This window comes from Lissotriton vulgaris, chromosome 1_1, assembly GCF_964263255.1.
Source record: "Lissotriton vulgaris chromosome 1_1, aLisVul1.2, whole genome shotgun sequence".
Taxonomy (NCBI): Eukaryota; Metazoa; Chordata; class Amphibia; order Caudata; family Salamandridae; genus Lissotriton; species Lissotriton vulgaris.
The window spans coordinates 55385585-55403339 of NC_141685.1; the positions used below are offsets into that span (position 1 = coordinate 55385585).

The 17755-nt window shown below is 48.0% G+C and overlaps 1 pseudogene; it reads left to right on the plus strand.

The window, feature by feature from the left end:
* Positions 1 to 17755, plus strand: part of LOC147737231 (uncharacterized) — a 42703-nt pseudogene that overhangs the window by 981 nt on the left and 23967 nt on the right.

Here is a 17755-nt window from a genome sequence, read left to right on the forward strand (position 1 = left end):
ATCTCCCAGTAGGGGATATTTTAGAGGTGGATACAGGGAAAGTAACAACAAAGGGAGAGGTTGAGGTAACAACAACACTCGCACCTCCCCCGCTAGGAAGCAGTGACTTCCCTCCAGACCATTCCACTCCGGTCGGAGGGAGACTATCACAGTTCCTACCTGTCTGGAAATCCATCACTATGGACAAGTGGGTAAGACATATTATCCAGTATGGCTACTGCCTAGAACTTTCTGCTACTCCCCTCAACTTACCACCCAAACAGCGTCCAATGTCCGGGGAACATCTAACACTCCTCAAACAAGAAGTTCTTTCACTGCTTCAAAAGCACGCAGTAGAACCAGTTCCCATAGAACATCAAGGAACAGGGGTTTACTCCCTGTATTTCACAATCCCCAAAAAAGACGGGACTCTAAGACCAATACTGGACCTCAGACCTCTCAATTTCTACATTCAATCAGATCATATTCACATGATCACTCTTCAGCAGATCCTTCCACTGCTTCAAAGAGGCGACTTCCTTGCCACACTAGATCTCAAGGACTCCTACTTCCAAATTCCCATTTACCCTGTTCACAGGAAATACCTAAGATTCACAGTGGACGGCCAGCATTATCAGTTCAAGGTCCTTCCATTTGGGGTGACCACAGCACTCAGGGTGTTCACAAAGTGACTTGCAGTAGTAGCAGCGCACTTAAGAAGGCAGCAAATCCACGCATTTCCATACCTGGACGACTGGCTCTTAAAAGCCAAGTTATACGTCAGTGTGTTCATCACACTTATCAAATGATCCAGCTATTACACGACTTAGGGATCACACTAAACTACACCACGTCACACCTTCAACCCTCCTACATACATCAGTATCTAAGAGCTACAATAGACACTTGCAAAGCTCTAGCATACCCCAATCCAGCCCGGATAGCCAGCATGCAAACCCTCATCACCAAGTCTCAGCCTCAGCACTCTCTCTAAGCACAAGTGTTTATGCAGCTGATAGGGATGATGGCCTCTTGCATTTTCATTGTACCTCACGCAAGACTTCAGATGCGCCCTTTACAAGCATGTTTGGCATGTCAGTGGAATCAGGCTCAGGGACAACTTGCAGATCTGATGTTGGTAGACAGCCAAACACATCGCTCTCTGCAGTGGTGGAACACACAAAACCTTTCCAAAGGACGGCCGTTCCTAGAGCCAGTTTCACAAATAGCGCTAACAACAGACGCATCACTCACCGGCTGGGGAGCCCATCTCCTAAATCACACAATTCAGGGCAAGTGGACCACTCAACAAAAAGTGCTCCACATCAATCACCTAGAACCACTGGCAATATTTCTATTTCCAAGTACACCTTCTCAACAAGGCTGCCTTAGTCCGGATGGCCAATATGACAGCAATGTACTACATACAAAAGCAAGGAGGAACACATTCTTTGCAGCTGTCTCACCTAGCGCAAAGTATATGGAGGTGGACCATTACACAAAACATATATCTCCTGGCAGAACATCTTCCAGGAGTAAACAATCAGATAGCGGATCTGTTAAGCCGTCAGACTCAACAAATACACGAATGGGAACTTCATCCACAAGTCCTTCAACCTTTCTTCCAAATGTGGGGCCAACCAGACATAGATCTGTTCGCCACACACTCAAACGCAAAATGCCACACCTTCGCTGCCAGGTTCCCAAACCCATTGTCCAAGGGCAATGCAATATGGATGAACTGGTCAGGGAGATTTGCGTACGCTTTTCCGACACTCCCACTCATCCCACTAGTAGTACGCAAGCTCAAACAGCAGTCTCTCAAGTTGATCCTGGTTGCTCCCACATGGGCACGGCAACCATGGTTCACAACACTCCTCAAAGCCTTCATGGAAGGCCTTAAAAGAATAATTCCAACCAGACCATCTCCAGTGTGGAACCTAAACAATGTTCTTACTGGGCTCATGGGTCCCCCGTTTGAGCCTTTACACAAATGCGAATTACAATTCCTTACATGGAAAGTAGCTTTCTTTGTCGCAATCACCTCTCTCAGGAGTGTAAGTGAGATTCCGGCTTTAACCGTACAAGAACCATTTTTACAAATACATCGCAACAAAGTGGTTCTTAGAACAAACCCAACAGTTCTTCCAAAGGTGATTTCTCCATTCCATCTTAATCAATCAGTAGAGTTACCGGTATTTTCCAAAACCCTGATTTTGTAGCGGAAAGAGGTATTCACACGCTTGATGTCAAAAGAGCTTTACTTTATTACATAGACAGAACTAAAGCCTTTAGGAAAACAAAATAACTGTTTGTGGCTTTCTCACCACCTCATAAACGCAACCCAATTTTCAATGCTTGAATTGCCAGGTGGATAGTAAAATGCATTCAAATATGCTATCAGAAAGCAAAATGCATGTTAACAATTCCCCCTAGAGCGCACTCAACACGCCAATTAGGGGCTTCCATGGCATTCTTAGGGAATATTCCCCTAGAAGACATTTGTAAGGCAGCAACATGTTCTACTACATACACCTTCACTAAACACTATTGCATAGATGTATACAGGCAAACACTATTTTAAACCACTACAACAGATACAGGCAACCACCGCTAGGGGAGACACGGTTGTACAGTCCATGCACAGAGTGTGAATTCTGCGACTCATATGCCTCGAACGGAAAATGCTACTTACCAGTATGCATCTGTTCTTGGCATGTATAGCTGCAGAGATTCACACGTCCCCCCCCCCCCCACCTCCCCGGAACCTGTATCTGTTCCAGTGTTATCTTAGATACATTCTCATGGACATCTCTGTTTCTTACAAACTCCATCATTTCCCTTCATGGCGAAAAACAATCTGAGGATGGAGTTGATGCCCATGCGCGCTATCGTCCAAAGGAGAAGTCACCTATCTTGTGACTAAAAAGACTTCTTCCAGGATAACAACAAGGTGCAAGCATCCGAGCCCCACACCAGATGGCGATCTATGCACAGAGTGTGAATCTCTGCAGCTCTACATGCAAAGAACAGATGCACATTGGTAAGTAGCCTTTTCCTTCCTACAGGGAGCGGTGATGCCAAGGACAGCTAGAGAAACAAAGGTGATAAGCTCACTCTTGACTCTCCCTGACCTGGATGGGATAGCTGGAACAAAGAGGGTTTTATAGCCATCCAGGTGCTAATTATTGTCTCCAGCCCATGTTTCCTGGAGGCACATCACATCAAAACTCTGAACGAGGGCCAACCATTCGGTGTTCCCAATCTTACTCTTCAGCCCACGATATTCCAAGAAAGAAATTTACACCCTCCATTCACACTCAATACCTGTTCCGGGGGCGATACATTTCACTGGGATGCGGGTGCCACAGGGTCCGAGAGACCCACACATCGTCAATTGCAATCTTCCTATGAGCTCAGAGGAGTAAACCTATTTGCTGTGCTTACCACTATAATCCCCTTTGTAGACCCCTATGGCCCACCTCTTGGAGCCGCTCGCGCTGGGACCGTAGTTGGTAATAATTGGGTCCGTAGAAGTGTCGAGATTGCTGAGTTCCAACACCTGTAGTTAGACTGGGCAACCGTGCTTAAGGTTCGGTTTACCATGACTGGATTGTTAAAATTGATGATAATGCAGTCCCCCAGCCAGGATTTCTTGGCGCTACCAACCCACTGTGTCTGGCGACTATGAGAATTTAGTTTTCCACCCTAAGCCCAGGGGCAATGTTTTAATTGAGCCAGTGCACCACCTTATTGTTCAGCTGGTAAAAGTCTTCCTTGGTCCCGGGGTTGAGGCATGGTACTCTTGCTAACACCACAACAAGCGTTGTGGACTCTGGTAGGAGATGAATAGAGCCCAAACTAAGATAATAGTTATTCTAGTCCCCAGGGGGCAAGGCTTCCAGCCCTTCCCACCAATCATCGGAACTGTACAATCCGCCCACTTTGAAACCCTGAGATTGCAGAGACTGAAAAGATACTGGGTTAAGGGTGCCCACCGGCCCCCTCCGGTTGGCTGGACAGTACTGAGGGTCAGTCCTGGGCATAATAGGTGGCATTGTATCTCCTACCACATGACTAGGCTGCTTTGTGATAGACACATAATCACCCTTTTGATACGAGTGTCTAATACCAGAGGTTAGCCCCTCAGCAGCGAGTCTACCAAGCCTGCTTTGAAGGAGCTACAGTTCTTCCTCCGCCTTTGAAAACAAGCATCCCTGGTATGTCTTGTTTTCTCTAACTTTGATGTGCTTAGCCCTGTAAATATATTTCAACAATGTGGATTTGTTCCTAATGACCACTACCCCCCCCTTTTATACTAAACAGGTCTGTGTCCCTGTCTCCCGTCCCGATGAAGACCCCAATGCAAGGGATCAATTCTAGCCTGCCGTCTTAAAAGGGGTCGAAACGTCGACTGTTCTTTGTTTTTTCAGCTTCATCCCATCAATTAGGTTATTTAGTACATCTATGAAGCATGTGAATTTGTAGTACCATATCTGAACCTGTGGTCATTGACTATTCAAATTGTTTATGTGTCTTTCATTAATGTGTAGCCTTTTGGCTTTTTATGTCACTTACCCCTTCCTACACTCACTTCACACCTCCTCTCCCCTTCCAGGGCACTACACTAATTTTGTAAGTGTTATCTAATATGGTTGCCTTATTAATAGGCGTAGCTTCATTATGATTAAAAACAGTGTTAGCAGATTGACGTGTTTGTCTTTATAATTTTTCTTGATGTTTTGTAAATAACTTTCTGTGTATACTGGGACCCCTCTTTCTCAGCATCGTGATAGACACTGCTCTGTCTCCTGCCCCTGTGCCACTACCACTGGGACTGGAAATGGTGGTCGAGATAGATCGTAGGCCTTGTAGGAGGGATACTTGTAGAGAGAAGGACACTGTCCCTTTGCAAGTAGCTATTAGTTCAGAAAGGTTACTTTCCAGTGCAGAAAGTCGGAGTAAGATGGGGTCCATTTTAGTTCCAAAGGCTGACAGCAAGGCTGCTTTGAGCATGTCTAGCGAAATAGCATCCAGGTTAGGCACTTCTGGGTGGACTGCTGAAGATGACTGTGAGCCAATGTTCTTTTTGCGTTTACAAGGGCCCCCAACCGAGGGGCGCTTCCTCCTAGCGCCTCCAGGGCCTAACCCATTGCCAGGTGTCATGTCAGGGGCTGACCTAAAAATTGGAGACTGGGCACCGACCCGTGTGACAACAACTGGTGTAAGGGGGACGATACCCCCGGCCTGGTCTTGAGGCATATCTTGAGGTATGTCCACCAAGCCTACTTGAGGGGACTGAGTATGGGAGCAACAGAAGAAACCCCTAGGAAAGGGTGGAAAGGTGAGCGAGATAATCATCTAATAGCCAGTTCAATCTCCTTGTCCAGAACCCCAGCAGCATGCTGCAAAAAAGCATCCTATCTGACTTTTATGTTTTTTTCCATTTATAAAACCGAATAAAGTTTGTTGAATCCCCTAATGTTTAGAAGAAACATAGATTAGACAATACTGGACCTTAAAGTAAGCCTTTTCTGCCTGCTATTGCTGCATTTGGTGAGCCAAGTTTACACAGGCTGTAACTTGATTGGTATGAAATAAAATCTTAGGCATCACTATCTCCTTATTATACCTTTAGGGCCCGATGTAGGTAATCTCAATTTACCAATTCTTAAATACCGAATTTTACTGATTCGGTATTTAAGAATCAGTAAATATGATGTAGGTAAAAAATAGGTAAAATTTACCGATGAGGAATACCTTCCCATTCATTCCTATGGGCCTGGAATGAATAGGAAGCCATTCACTATTACCGATTCTGTAATAGCAGGAGCATATACAAAGGTTGCAGGGTGTCACATTGACACCCTGTTACACCTCTGAATCGTGCTTGTGTGCACATGTGGCGCACATATATGCCCTAAGGCACACATGGCACTTTGAAAAATGCAAATAATTGTTCTATTGAAGGTATTCGGTATTTAGCACCAACTTCTATCCGGGGGCCCCTGGGGCTGAGCTGGGCTCTTCTATCCGGGGGCCCTGGGGCCGAGCTGGGCTCTTCTATCTTTGGGCCCTGGGGCTGAGCTGGGCCCTTATATCTGGTGACCCCTGGGGCTGAGCTGGGCTCTTCTATCCAGGGTCCCTAGGGGGCTTTCCTTCCGGCCCTGGGGTTGTTTGTGGGCATCATTTGTGTTAAAGAGGTAATCTGTGCACTGCACTATGAGGAATCTGTACACACTGCATTGCATCTTACTGCACTGAGGAATCTGTTCACACTGTATCTTAATACACTATGAGGAATCTGTACACACTGCATTGCATCTTACTGCACTGTGAGAAGCCTGTGCATGCTGCACTGTATTTTACTGCACTGAAGAATCTGTTCACACTGTATCTTAATACACTATGAGGAATGTGTGCACACTGGATTGCTGTCACTGCACTATGATGAATCTGCATTGCACTGCATCTTACAAATCTGTGAGAAGTCTGTGCCACTGCACTGCCGTTTACTGCACTGTGAGGTATCTGTGCACGCTGCAGTGGATCATATTGCACTGTGAGGAATCTGTACACACCCTGTGCTCTGCTCTTGCTGTTAATTTGTTGACTCGGCCACCCCTGCCCCAATGTTCGAGGCATGACCGCAGGCAGTTGACGTCAAGGCTGCCCGTGCTCCCCCGCACCCCTTTTCTTCCTTTGTCCTGTTTCCATCTCTCAGACTAGGCAGAAGCTTCAGTTATTGCAATAGTTTCCTGTGCCATAGGTTGGCTTATGGTATTATCCGCTACAGAGGTTGTGTGCCTGCTGCAGGGATTGTGTGTGTGTGTGTGTGTGTGTGCACAGACCTTGGACGTGCCATGAAGGAGGCCTGTCAAGCAGTGGAAGGTATGTGTCTGTGTTTTAAGGTATCCCTGTCAGGGGGTGTGTGTAGTTTGGATGTGTGTGCACGTGAACAGGGTAGGGTTGTCTTTGCAGGCTGTGTGTGTGTATGAGGTGTGTCTGCAGTGCCTCCATCTTTTTGCAGGGTGTCTGTCTTGACAGATGTTTGCGGTCTGTCAGTCACTCTTCCTGTCCTATCCTCTGTACAGAGATTTTTAGGATCACTGGCTGAAAAGAAGATCTGCGCTGTGGAGCATAGACCGTTACTACTCGGAACACAGCAGACGTCTGAGCAACGTCACATGTGAAGTTTTAGTTCTTCCCCATAGTTTGAAGAATTAGGCAGGTTTGAGTGAGACTTCAGTCTAACCTGACATGAGTTCCCCAATACCCAGCGGTACTTGTATAGCAATGCTACAAAGGGTTGCTCCACTGTCATCATGCGTTAATGAGGAGTGTACTATGATACAGGAGCCTATGTGAAGTGTCCAAGAGACTCTTGAAGTCATTCTGCTCTGCTTGTCACTTCACGAGGAAGGGGAGAACAAGATGAGTGAGCAGAAAAAGCAAGACGAGGCAAGAAAAGAGAGAGAGCAGCACAAGGAGTAAAGTAAATAATAGATATAATGCAAAATATGAAAGAAATAGGTCTGAGGGGGAGGGAAAAAGAAGAGCAGGAAAAGAAATGGAATTAACGTTATTTATACATTGTTAAAAGTTGAATTGTATGTTGTGAGCTAAAAATGAGATTTAGGTGTCTTGTGAATGTGATTCTTCAAGAGTTATAGGTGTCATTTGCTGTTGAGTGGTACCAATACTTGAACCACGTTTAGTGATATGAATTTGGGTTTTAATTCAAGTCATCAAACAGTGTAAATGCATCAACTGGAGGGATCCATGTATTTTACTGCGGGTTACCAATTTCAACTCTAGTGAGGTAGCTAAGGGGTCCCAGGTTCCAAACGCCGTCCTGTACAAAAGAGTTAATACTACAGCGCTGAGATGCTTCCGGGTAAACATGCGCTTTACAAATGACAAATACAATACAAATACGATACAATACTGCACAGATCTGTTACCTTTGCATCGCAAGTACCAATACTAATAAATTCCCAATAAAAATTAAATTAAAAAGTACTCCACCAGTTTTGCGCCCAAGCCCCCCTCAAGCTGTCCTAACTCTAGACAAGTATTTACTATTAAAAAATAGCTATAAATGTTTCTTATGGTCCAGCTAATATTTAGGTAGTAAGTTGGACAAGTGGATTTCTTTAAAGGACAAGCTGCTTCCTGTATCAAACTGCCCTTAAAACAAGCAAATTTTAAAAATAATTCCACACCCCTGTAAGGGGTATTTACAGACCTGTACGGTGCACTGATTATCACTCACAGTGAGAGGGTGTTTAGAGTTAAGGAATCTGTGCGCTCGGCGCTGATGTTTGCTCACACTGCGAGAGGCATTTACTTTTTGTGTAAACTTTCACACTCTGTACTACTTATTACTGGCACTCTGAGTGGTTTTAAATAAATGAGGGAGTCTGTGGCCATTGCACTGTGCTGTACTCTTGCTGTATGCAGTGCTAGCAGAAGAGGAAACCTCTACACTGCACTACTGTTTACTTCACTGCAGACTTAATCTGTGCACCTGACAGTGATTTTTACCACAACGGGGGAAAACAAGTAGGCTATGGATAATGTTATGTTATGTGTATTTGTAGAGCACACTATCACCCGGGAGGGTGTCCTGGCGCTGTGCAGGTGTGGCAGTCTAGCCTCGAGGGCAGAGTCATTCAAAGAGCTGGTCTTCAGCTTCGTGCTTAACTCAAGAAGCGAGGAGGAGGCTCTGATGTGTTGAGCGAGGTCGCTCCATGCTTTAGGAGCCATGTATGAGAAGGTGTGGGCGTGGGCTCCGGATCTGTGTCTGTGTATGTCTGTGATGTGTCTGAGTATGAGTCCGGCTGAACGGGGGTTCCTAGGGTGTTGATGGAAGGAGTTGTGGTTGTTAATGTAAGCAGGGCCTTTTTGTGTAGTGTCTTGAGTGTGGGGGTGAGTAGTCTGAACTGTGGGTGCTTATGTATCTGGAGCCAGTGGAGTCCCCTCAGGTGCGGTGTGATATGTGTTCTGAGTGAGAGGTTGAGGATGGGTCTGGCAGCTGCGTTCTGGGTGGTTTGCAGCCTTCTGGTGAGCTGTTTTATGATTTCTGCATAGAGAGGGTTTCCGTTGTCCAGACTACTGGGGATGAGTGCATGGATGATGGGCTTCTGGTGTTGCTTGGGTGTCATTTGGAGATTTTCTTCAGCATTTTCAGTGTGTGAAAGCAGTGACGACGTTGGCCTGGGCGGACGTGTCCAGGCTTTTGTTGATAATGAGCCCTAGGTTACTGGTGTGCAAGCTGGGGGTGGGAGTAGGTCCTAGGGTGGATGGCCATGAGGTGGAGTCCCAGGTGTTGTTTCCAAAGATCAACACATCTGTCTTCTCAGTGTTGAGTCTGAGACGGTTGGATTTCATCCATGTCATGCAGGCGGTAAGCATGTTCCTTGTGTTGGGTTTTATTCATAGAGTGACTGTATTAGTTGCATGTCATTGGTGTAGAAGAGTATGGTGATGTGGTAGGCATGGATGATGTTGGCCAGTTGGGTTATGCAAGTTTTGAAGAGGGTCCGGCTGAGAGATGATCCTTTGGTGCTCCGCAGATGAGATTTCCAGGGACTATGACATCAGGTTGACTGTCTGAGTTCTTTTTGTCAAGAAGGAGCAGATCTATCATAGGCTCATTCACCACTTGCTTTCCAGTTGCTTACAGTGTTCCATCGCCATCCTGAGTTCTTCTATGTGCCACTTGACTTGTGTTCATGAACTTGAATAGTTTTGCTGTGTTTGAGGGGGGCCTGGGTGTTGGTGCAGGTGGTGATCCATTCATTGAAGTTCTTGGTGTCTTCCGTTAGGCTGCTGATATGCTTGGGTACGTGTGTGTAGGGGGCAGAAGCTCAGTCCTTCTCTGAGATGTTCTTCCAGAAGCGGCATGACTTCCCGAGGTGGTGGGCGTCCTGTAGTCCAGAATGGCGACCTTGAACCTCATGAGGGCGTGGTAAGTTCAGGGGATAGGCGTTGTTTTGTTGACCCTGACGTTGCTTATTGTGAAGAAGATAGCGTCCAGGAAGTGTCCGGCAGTGTGTGTGGGTCTAGTAATGTGCTGAGTAAGGTCAAGGTTCCCAAGGCTTTTGAGGACGGCATTTGAGTTGCAGTCATTACTGTCCTCGAGGTGAAAGTCCATGTCTCCACGGAGGATGAAAGTGCTGAAGTCGATGATAATCCCAGATCTAGATTAATTCTGATTTCCAGTCTTTATGTTACACAGACTTATATCTCTGTATTGAAAATTTCAAGAGAAGCCTTTCCCCATCTCTCTTCTTCATTTTACTTTGGGACTGCTGGCTTCTGGTAATTTACCTTATCTTTACCTACAAAGACATAATAAAAACTTTAATCCTTTCAGCTACAACCGGTGTGAACCAATGCTCCAACATCCCAGCTAATGCCATTCCACCAACGACGTGAAATTCTGTTTTATCTCAGTCCATATGAATATATTTAGTAGCCAACAACAAAAATTCTCCAGGCACACACAGATAGAATTGAGGTCATGGTTTCAATATTTCTTTTATTTTTCTTCAAGTTATATGCACACTTTTGTTAACACGTGTTTAGTCTCAGGCTGTTCTTGTTACAGCAGACTTCATCAGGGCCTAATATCTGTAATAAAATCATAGTCCAATTAAGGAGGAGTGTTTGTGTTCAAAAGAATATCCCAAAACCTGGGTCAGGTAACCCTAGACATGCCATGAGATTTTTAGGGAATGAATGGCGTGGTTATTCTGGTTAGTGCGTGGCGAGATGTAGATTGGCTATGGAAAGTGTTATCAATGGTACATTGATGACATCCCTTAGGCACTCAACTTGGTGATTTCCTCCAAATAATTCGCTTAAAGGTGAGTATTTTCAACCATGTTTTATTTCTTTCTCGGATGTATGGTATTCATTTCATATCCATTAATGTGATTCCCAAAAAAGACGATCCAACTTCAAAATGTATATTCAACTTCGGAATACATATTATTACTCCTGCTCCAATGCATTTCGGGCTTCTAGCCCTTCATCGGGGAGCCTCTAGAAACAAAGACGAGCATACTTGTAACAATCATGACAAAAAATATGGCAGAACTATGAAAAGTTCTATAGATCCCACAACCATAACATTCTTGGATGTGCGAATTACTCTAACAAATGACCAAATTATGACAGACATTTTCCGAAAATCGACTGACCGTAACAACATGTTGTAGGAGAGTAGGGTCTGCAATCCTATGATCACCCAGATTTTTTTGCTTTTGTTTCACTGGTTTACGACTTTCTCTGGCTGTGGGCCTGCCAATCAGACCCACAGCCTGGCTGTTCTCTTTCTAAATTACGAGATGTACCCTAGGTGCATTTACCAATTGGTACTGGGCCACCTTATCAGACCCTGTAACCCAGGGCTTAGGTGTACCCAGGGCCACCAGGGGCTGCAGCATGTATTATGCCACCCCTGGCTGGCCTCCTAAATTTGACACAACTGGCTGCATGACAGCTGGGGCGAAGTCGTGTAATCACCCTTTGCTTTAGATATAGTAGCCCTATATCTAACCACACAATGGACACCCGAGTTCCTATCAGTCACTCCTATGGCAGGCCTTGACAATCCTGAAGGCAGAGTGCGTGGGCTCGTGTGAACTGTGCTCTGGCCCGAGCCGAGCCCGGTTGCAGCTTGCGGAATCAAGACCCAATGGCTGTTCCATGATAACGCGGGCCACATCGGTAACTACGGTGGCGCGTTATCAAGACATGTCGAGTAAGGTGTCATACGAATCGGGGTGCTGCCCTCTCACCAATTCTGGCGATGAGGTTAGCATTCCACCCTTCTAGAGGGACACGACATGTACGTAACTGTGAACCCCGGTTAAAGTTAACTAAAGCCTCAGCTCCACAAAATGGATGCTGCCACCACAGACACGAGTCTGACCTCCTGCTGCTGGGAGTCCTTCCAGCGAGGAGCGCTTGGACAAAGGGTTTCCTGTCGAGGGCGGTGTTCGCACCGTCCCAGACAGGGTTTGTGTATTCTGGGTAGGTAGGGCTTTTGCGAGAAGGTGACTGCGGAGTGGCACCCCGGCGCTCACTACGCATCTGCCGGTCAGAACCAGTTCCAGGGGCGACAGCCCTGGCCTGGGGAAAGTCCGGCAGGGGAGAGGGGTGTAACTACCCCCCTTCCTGGTCCCACCCTTAGGGCAGGACCTAGTCATGTACCCACCCCTTTCTTTAGAATAAAGGCCGGAGCGGGGACCCTTCCAAATTAGATCATCTTTGAATCAAGAACTACTTTCTACGAAAGGACACTCAAGACTCTTCTCAAGATTTCTCCCTTGTGACTAAGGAGTAGTCACCCTGCATCAGCGGGCACCACCTAAGAACTCTGCGGTTTGCTGTAAGTCCTTCCTCAAGGAATCCGACGGCCCAGCTCGACGAGAACCGGCTTCCCTGGCACCTCTGACCTCTACCCACGTCATCAGCTCAGCTGTGATCTGTGGGTGCGACGAGACCTCGAGGGACCGGCCATCATCGGAACCTGCACGCTCTTAACCAGCACGACCATCGAGGTAACTCTCTGGTGAGTGCTCTGGGGTCCGAGAAGCCCCGACCCTGAGCCGCTCCAGCACCGAAGTGCAGTCTCCCAGCATCTCCACGATCTGCGTGGGGCCCTTCTGCTCGCTGCTCAGCACGTTGTCTGGTCACTAGCCGCTGGCTTGTGCCCTTCTGTGACGACATCCGAGAATCATCACTGTTGGTCTGGTTGCTCCAGACTGGCCCTTGCTTCCATCTTTGCGAGAAGCACCCCGGACCCTCCTGGTCCACTCAAGACGCCATCTTAGGCCCACCACGTGGCCCTGAGGTCTGCCAAGGCTTGTTGCCCCATCCTGGGCCCAGCGACGCCGACAGCATCATCCTTCGTGGGACAGCTCGCACCTCCACCGTGGTCGCCGACAACGCCTCCTGGTCCGTGAGACTGCAGAGCCTAGCGTCGCCCACTCACCTAGTCGAGGTGACGGCCAACCGGTGCCTTCCTGGTACCCTCTGACTACTGGCTAGTAGTACGAACTTGGTCCCCTCTGCTTTCAGGTTTCATCAATCTCCGATCCAGGCTTGGATCTCTACGAACTATTCATCACTGGTCGCCGGCCAGCAACTCCTTTTTCTTCCGGCTCCTGGCTCGTCAGCGAAGACCCCGACGCCTGTAAGACTTGTGCAGCCGCAGCCCTCGTGGCTAGGTAACTCGGCATTTCGGTGCCCGCATAGCCTCTTTACTCTAGGGTCCCGAGTCCCTCGCTTCCGACTTGCCTTAACCTTTCCGTGTCCTCGGACACTTGTTTTAACTGTGCACTTGAAGTATTTGCTAAAGAGATTTGGTTTGTGCTTAGTACCCTGTCCTCATAAAGAGTACAGGGCTGTTGTGATTCTTAATAAATATACTGTTTATTTTCATAACACTTGTGTGGTGTCCTTTCACTGGGTGTTCAAGGGGTACATGTGTGGTAAACAGCTGGCTTAACGCGCCCTCTCGAGTCTTTAGCCTTAGACTGCTCGTATCCACGCTACTAGGATAGCTGGTCTATAGGTTGACTTACAACCAAACACCATAAGGGTCGTTGGAACGATACATAGCGGTCGCTAGAATAGCGAACGTTGCATATCGGGCCAACTTCTCACATTGGTGAGCAGCGGTTGGGATTTGAGCTTGCTGTTGTTTTACCACACGTATCCTAAGAATATCTTGTTGAAAGATCGCACAAGTACTGTTAGTACATATAATTAAAAGCTTAGAATACTCTGAGTTCTACTGAACCAGCTGTTGTAGCTCCTCAAGGCTTAGCACACCTTGGCTACAACTCTTAGCAAGGGAACAGTAGGTAAACACATAGTGTAGGTAGGTGCATCACTTACACCACACTAGAAACAGTATGTCGGACAAAGGAGGAAACTCTGGGTCTCCCCTTGTGTCAGTTGACCCTCCACAGGTCATCCCTTCAGGATATACTGTGCTGAGCTTCAAGGAGTTAAGACGGCTGTCTCACTCCAGGAAGATCCAGCAGGGGTCTAACCCCACAACGTCCTTTCTGATTGGTCTCTTGGAGACTTATGATGCCAGAAGAGCGGAGAAACTTCGTAGCTCTTCTAATCCAGAAGGAGACATGCCTCCCCTCGAGGGAACCCGAGACGATCCTGACCTCATTCACCTCGCAACTGAGAACGAAGATGGGGAGGAGGATGAGGATGAGGATCTCTCTGGGGATGAGGCAGATAAGGGACAGGTAGAAGTCGTCAGACTAACACGGTCCAACTTAAGCAAACATGATAGTGGTACTGGGGGACCCCCGGCGCTACTGACAGGTCCGCTTAACATTGGGAATGGACGAGCCAGATCTCTGTCAAGAGGCTCTGGCAGATCCCTTCAAACCAATGGCTCTCACAACTCTTCTCAAAGAGGGATGACGTCCCCTCAGAGGAGAGTGTACGAAGCTAAGGAAAGGGCAGCTAATCTGAGGATCGAAAGGGAAGAACTTGCCCTGGCCAAAGAAAGGCTTGCCTTTGCTAGAGAGCAACAGTTAAGTGGGGTAGTCCCCACTGGTGGCAGCAATGTACCTAGTAATAGGGAAAAGAGTTTCGATACGAAACACCTTGGGAAGATAGTGCCCCCCTTTAAACAAGGGGACGACATCCACAAATGGATTACTGCTTTGGAGAGGGCCTGCACTGTGCAGGGTGTTCCCCAGAGTCAGTGGGCAGCTATCTTATGGCTCTCCTTTGAAGGAAAAGGAAGAGACAAGCTCCTCACCACAAGGGTGGAGGATGCTAACAATTACCAAGTCTTGAAGAATACACTCGTTGAAGGGTTCGGCCTAACCACTGAGCAGTACAGGGTGCTGTTCAGGGATACCCAGAAAACGCAGGCTCAAGATTGGTCTGATTTTGTCGATTGTGCCACTAAGGCTTTTGAGGGCTGGTTGCTGGGCAGTAAGGTTACTGATTACAAAGGATTGTATAATTTGATGATGAGAGAACAAATTTTAAACAATTGTCAGAACCAGTTGTTGCATCAGCATCTTGTCGACTCGGATCTGACCTCTCCCCAAGAATTGGGAAAGAAGGCAGACAGATGGGTTCGTACGAGAGTTAAACAGAACCAGGGCCAGAATCAAGGTGGTCAGAAGAAAGCAGACCAGAAGGGTAAAGATTCTAAGGGGGAACAAAATGACCAGAAGTCTTCGACAGGTCCCCAACAACCCAAAGAGGGTGGGGGTCAGGCTCCCCAAAAGAAGAAAGAAGGCCAATCCAAAAGATGGTGCCAGTACTGTAAAAGTAAATCTCACTGGTTTAGTGAGTGCACCAAGAAAGGAGGAGGGCAGACTCCTGCCACTGCAGCCCCTAAGGCACCTGTGCCCCCTAGTACAGTCAGCAGTGGTAGTGCGCCTCCCAAGGGTTTAGTAGGGTTAACCCTGGGTTCTGAGGGGCGTGACAACTTAGTTGGCACACTCACTCAGGCTGTCCTTGTCAGTACAGGGGACGTGGACGTGTCCCCTGACGTAAGCCCCAATACTTTGGGCAAATACCGACAGACGCCTTTCATAAATGGAAAGATGGCTCAGGCCTATAGGGACACTTGTGCCAGCGTCACCATGGTGACGCCTAACTTTGTGGACCCTGGACAGATCATGCCAGGTACAGAATTCCTGGTGACCAATGCAAGCAATGTCACTACCAATCACAGTATGGCAATTGTAGCTTTCTCCTGGGGAGGGGTAACTGGCCAAAAGAAGGTTGTAGTTAGTCCAGACCTCCCGGTGGATTGTTTGTTGGGCAATGATTTGGAGTCATCACAATGGTCAGAAGTGGAGCACCGGACTCACATGGAAATGTTAGGTTTGCCAGCACATGTGTTCGCTGTGACTAGGTCACAGGTCAGGAAATGCCCCACTGAACAGGTGCTGGATCCTGGAACAACGGACCAGACACCTCCCAAGAAAAAGAGCGGTAGGGTTAAGGCTGCGCCTTCCCCCTTGCCCCAGGTCGTGGATCAAGTCTCAGAGGAGGCTGACCTACAGGAATTGAGGGAAACTGAGCCTAGGGAGTTCGAACTTGATCAAGTTGAATTCTTGGGTTCAGGGGGACCCTCAAGGGAGGACCTGGGGAAGGACCAGTTAGACTGCCCTTCTCTTGAACCCCTCAGACAGCAGGCTGCTGCTGAGGCTGCTGGGAACGCCACAGGTACCCACAAGGTATACTGGGAAGATGGACTCCTGTACACTGAGTCAAGAGACCCCAAGCCTGGCATGGCCAGGAGGCTGGTCGTACCCTTGTCTCAGCGTGGTTTCCTACTTACCTTGGCCCACGAGATTCCCTTAGCAGGTCACTTAGGCCAGACAAAAACGTGGGACAGGCTTGTCTCACACTTTCACTGGCCTCACATGAACGAAGATACCAAGGAGTTTTGCCGCTCCTGTGTCACTTGCCAAGCCAGTGGTAAGTCAGGTGGCACGACAAAGGCCCCCCTTATACCCATGCCTGTGGTGGGGGTGCCCTTTGAACGGGTGGGGATCGACATCGTCGGTCCCATGGAACCACCAACAGCATCAGGGCACAAGTTTATACTGGTGGTAGTGGATCATGCCACCAGGTATCCTGAAGCTATTCCCCTTAGGACCACTACAGCCCCTGTGGTGGCAAGGGCCCTAGTTGGAGTGTTCTCCAGAGTGGGCTTCCCTAAGGAGGTCGTCTCCGACAGAGGTGCAAACTTTATGTCGAGCTACTTAACTGCTATGTGGAAGGAATGTGGTGTCAACTACAAGTTCACTACACCCTATCATCCACAATGCAATGGGCTTGTTGAGAGATTCAACAGGACCCTAAAAGGGATGATTCATGGACTACCGGAAAAGCTTCGGCGTAGATGGGACGTCCTGATCCCCTGCCTCTTGTTCGCCTACAGAGAAGTCCCACAGAAGGGGGTTGGCTACAGCCCTTTTGAACTTTTGTACGGGCATCCTGTAAGAGGACCCCTGTGTTTGGTGAAGGAAGGATGGGAGAGACCTCTCAAAAAGCCTGCAGCCAACATAGTGGACTGTGCTTGGCCTCCGCTCGCGGATGGCTGAGTACATGGAAAAGGCATCTGAAAACCTTAAGGCCAGCCAAGAACTCCAAAAAGCTTGGCATGACCAAAAGGCTGTCTTGACTGTTTACCAGCCCGGACAGAAGGTGTGGGTGTTGGAGCCAGTGGCCCCAGCAGCACTCAAGGACAAATGGTCCGGGCCCTACACCATCCTGGAGAAAAAGGGAGAGGTCACCTACCTGGTCGACCTGGGAACTCCCCGGAGCCCCCACAGGGTGCTTCATGTCAACAGGCTAAAAGCATATGTCGACAGGAAGGACATGAGTTTGCTCATGGCCCTAGATGAGGGACAGGAGGAAGAGAGTGACCCTCTCCCCGACCTGCTCACTCAGAATCCTGACGATGGCTCGGTAGATGGTGTTGTCTTTTGTGGCAGCCTCTCCGAACATCAACAGAGCGACTGTAAACAGGTTCTTCAGTCGTTCAGGCATATGTTTTCTCTAACACCCAGTCAGACCGATTGGTGCACCCATGAGGTTGACACTGGTGACAGCTTGCCCGTGAAGAGTAAAATCTACAGGCAGCCTGATCACGTTAGAGACTGCATCAAGAATGAAGTGCAGAAAATGTTGGAGCTGGGAGTCATTGAACCCTCGGATAGCCCTTGGGCTAGTCCCGTAGTTCTAGTGCCGAAAC